The following is a 4205-nucleotide window of genomic DNA, read 5'->3' as shown; positions in this document are numbered from 1 at the left end:
AGTGTCTGAGTATATGTGTTTGATTCCTTTTTATTTTTACTCTTTATTTTTTGTGTTAATTCTGCTAGCATTAATGTACTGTATATTTATTGTTGTTGTATGTTGTCAGTTCTGACTCATAGCAACCATCTAGAACAGAGCAGAACTGCTCCATAGGGTTTCTAGTGCTGTAATATTTATAGAAATAGTTCACCAGGTCTTTCTCCTGTGGAGCCACTGAGTGGGCTTGAACTACCAACCTTTCAATTTGCAGCTAAATACTTAAGCATCGTGCCACCAGGGCTTCTGTGTGTTTATTGTAAGCTACATCAAATTTTAAAAATGGGTGACAGAGCCTGTAACTTCATATAAAGCCAATATGATGACTTAGAGTGCCAGTGGTTCATTACCTTTGACAAAAATTAGGCTACATATTGTCAGGAAGACTAGATTACCATAGCTCATTTAATATTTGCCAAATGTTTAATCATTATGGTAAAGGAAAGATAAACACACAACCTTCTAAGGTTGTTTTCTTTCTATTTTCCTGGATCTGTGTTTTTCAATTATAAAAAAGTATCTCAATAGTTTTCCATGGTGCAATCTCAGCTTTTATGTGTTTAAAATATACATGTAAACCATACAATTTACAAAGCTTTATCAAGGTTTGCCAATGTATGGGAATACTGAGGTATCTGAAAAGTTAAGAAATCTTTTACAGTTGTTACTTTAATAATGGAAGATGAAGATAATGCTCTAGTAGATTTTATAAGCAAGAGTTTAAGACATAGGTGACAAGTAGGCTATCATATCAGATCCTAGAGATCCATGCAGTGAAATGGGAGAAAGCCTCTTGTTCTTTAATGAGGACAATCTAGAATTTTCTCTTTAAATCTCTTCAAAAGTATTTGTGCCCAAACGTTACACCACTAGCAATTTCACACCATTTTCCAGATGTCAAATAAATTCTGCCGACAAAAGCCAGATTGTTAATTCTGCTGGTACATGTTAACCCAGAAGACAATGTTGTTTGAAGGATCATTTCCAAATAAAAAGAACAATTTGTGTAATTATTTGGGGTCTACTGGTAATGATTACAGTCTTGAGTCAACCTTAAGTTCATGCAACCACAATTTGTAAACTTGTTCTCTAGTCAACAGTAGGTTTGGAATGCAAGAGAAAATGAATGCTCATTGAGGCCGAAGATGAATAACATCAATATTCTGTAAGTCGTTATATAAATACATTCTATGGTTTCCCAGACTTCACTACGAGGACCATATTCATTTATTTAAAAAAAAAAAAAAAAAACCATGAGAAAGGTTTTTATAAATAAAAAACTTTATTTCAAATATATTTTACAGTTTGTATGTAATTCGGATTGCTTTCCAGACTCTGAAATTTAATACTAAATCAGACAGGCAATATACAAAAATGGTGGTGTTTATTTAGGCTTACTGAATTCCTGCAATTGTTCTAGTATTTTTTTCTTTTGTAAATTGAATCACTAGGGACATCAGTTATAAAACAACTTTCATCCTCTTGGTTATATTTTGAATAGCAACAAAGTATACCATTCGATATTCATTTGCATGTTTGGAACTTGGCAATAAGGGGAATAAAATCCCGTATGTTTGGATTAGAATAACTGAAGAATGATGATATATTGCTATCAGAGCTGGACTAGTTCATTTTTGGTGGTAAACAATAGTTTGCTAGGCAAATTAGTAGAATAAACAAAATTGTGGCACAGGTATTTAGACTGCTTAAGAAAACATAACTATTTTAAAGAAGCTTTAGCAATACTATTGCATACACTTTACATACTAGTTACAATGTTTACTTAATTAAACAGGTCTTCTGGATCTGTCACCAATTCTCACCTTGCTATTAGGGTTACTTTATACGCACAAGAAAAATAAATTGATTTTTCTTTTTTTCTGTAAACATTCTTCAATTCAGGCATTGAATTAATTCATGCTTACCTTCACCTCCATTGTTATAGCTGAGGTTTGGGTGGTGATGTGATGATATAAATAAGAGTGACATCTGAATTTTAAATTTGGTTATTATAACTGTATTCTGATTTTTAAAAAATACATATGTGAACTTCTTCAAACACTAACAGCTAAAATTGGCAAAATAGAGATCAATGAAAAACAAAACAAAAGAGAAGAGATTCCTTTTCACTATTGCAAGTATTTTAGGGGGAGGGGTTGCTCAAGACATCAGCAGTAGGAAAACAATCTTTTATTGCATTCTAGTTCTAAATCTTCCACAAGGACAAAATGGACATTATTTGGTAGAAGAGAGGTGGTGGTGGCTGGCATTGAACTTTGGCTGGCTTTGTAACTTGGGTGAGCCAAGTTTTCATAACCAGACAAAATTTTCCCATCCACATATACCTAGCATGTATGATGAAGAAACTTAGGATGAAACTGTGACCAATGTAGCCATAGATGGATAAACCCTGAAAAAAAATCTTTAGTTCTCAAATCCTATAATAATTATTTTCCTTTTGAGAGAATCTACTTGTTTTGCAAATACTAACTAGGTTGTAGTTTCGTGTTTCAATTATGTTTTTAATATCTCACTTGCTTGGAGTCTCAGAAGCGTAGTGCTCTGTCATGATGGACAACATCAGAAGCAGAGAAGCAAGGAGACATTAGAGGTGCTGGTGAATCAAATACCTTCAAAAATAACTTACAAAGAGAAAAATTTGAGTTTTTCCTAATCCTTAACCCTTGGTTACTCACTAACTCTCTGTTTTAAGTTTTCAGAGAGGTTTAAGTTTAAACAGAAAGTAGCGTAGTTGATAGAGTCCCTGGATGGTGCTATCAGTTAATGCACACAACTGCTAACAAAGTTTGGAAGTTCAAGTCCATCCAGAGGCACCTTGAAAGGAAGCCCTGATGATCTCCTTCTGGAAAATCAACCACTACGACCAGATGGAGCACAGTTCTACTCTGACAATCTGGGGTCACTTTGAGTTGGAGTTGACTTGATGGCAACTGATAGGGTTGGTAACAGGATCTGCAGAACTTGACATGCAAAAACAGTAGAGAGATGGAAGAGAAAAATAACTCTGCCTCCCCGTTGTTTTGAAATATAGTTTGCAGAAGTATTGTCTGGAAATGTTAAACAGAAAACAGTTTTGTCTTACCCCAAAGATTCTGATTGACTGCACTGGGAGTGGGGCCCAGGAATGCACGTTTATAATAGGTGATTCTAAAGCTGGTGGCCACTGACCAGACTTTGAAAACTCTTATTTTACACTCTACTACTAATAAAGGCCAAAGTGTTAGTAGAAAATACCTTCTTTTTATACTTTATATTAATTTGAACCACATGTTACTTGACCCTGTGTCTTGACACTTGTGGAAAAAAAATGCAAAACTAAACAAACAACTAAACAAAAACCCTGACAGGAATGTATTACACACAGAACTATTAGGATAGGAAAACACACTATGGTGGTAGAGACAAACAAGATTGACCATTAGAAGAGAGACTTGTTGTTTTTAACATTTCCTAAGAAAGTTGAGAATACAATCTAGAGGCTAGTATCAGAGTGCTAACATATTCAGAAATACCCATTTTTCAAAATTAGATAGAGTGAGGTGAAAATTGTTTATCGTTCTGTTAGTCATTTTAAAATCTTAAACTTAGAGCTTTTCCATACAAAGAACAGGATGAACCACAATTTTGAGGTGTAAAATCCCATCCCTCCACAGTGTGAAGCCTGAGGAAACAACACAGGCAGGGGCATCAGACTGTAGGACTTCAAAGTGAATTAGATTCGGTTACATATAAGCAGGATATGCTTTGACATTACAGTAAGGCTAGAATGAGATGCATGATAGCAGGGTCTGGCTCTGCTTGTGCCGATGTCCACCTATAAAAATTAGACCCTTAGTTCCCAGTTCAAAGTCAGTGTTGGTAAGTGGGGTTATTTAGATTGAAAACAAATTATTTTCTATATTTTTGTTCTTTTCATAAACTTTGTAACAAGTCCTGGGAAAGAAACACAGTATAATATGTAAAGAACACATTTGCTGTTTTTTATTGGTGCCTTGCATGGCAATAATACTGAAAAAAAAAAAAAAGAATGCAAAAAAAAAAAAAAAACAAAAAACAGGATGGTGGCAACCGAAATCGTTTTTTTTTTTTAAGAGTACATAAAGACCTGTCTTATTTTTATTGTGGCATGAATGATAACATAAAAC

Source organism: Orycteropus afer, unplaced genomic scaffold (assembly GCF_000298275.1).
Source record: "Orycteropus afer afer isolate SDZICR_OR568_19922 unplaced genomic scaffold, OryAfe1.0 scaffold00171, whole genome shotgun sequence".
Taxonomy (NCBI): domain Eukaryota; kingdom Metazoa; phylum Chordata; class Mammalia; order Tubulidentata; family Orycteropodidae; genus Orycteropus; species Orycteropus afer.
This window is presented reverse-complemented; position numbering follows the sequence as displayed.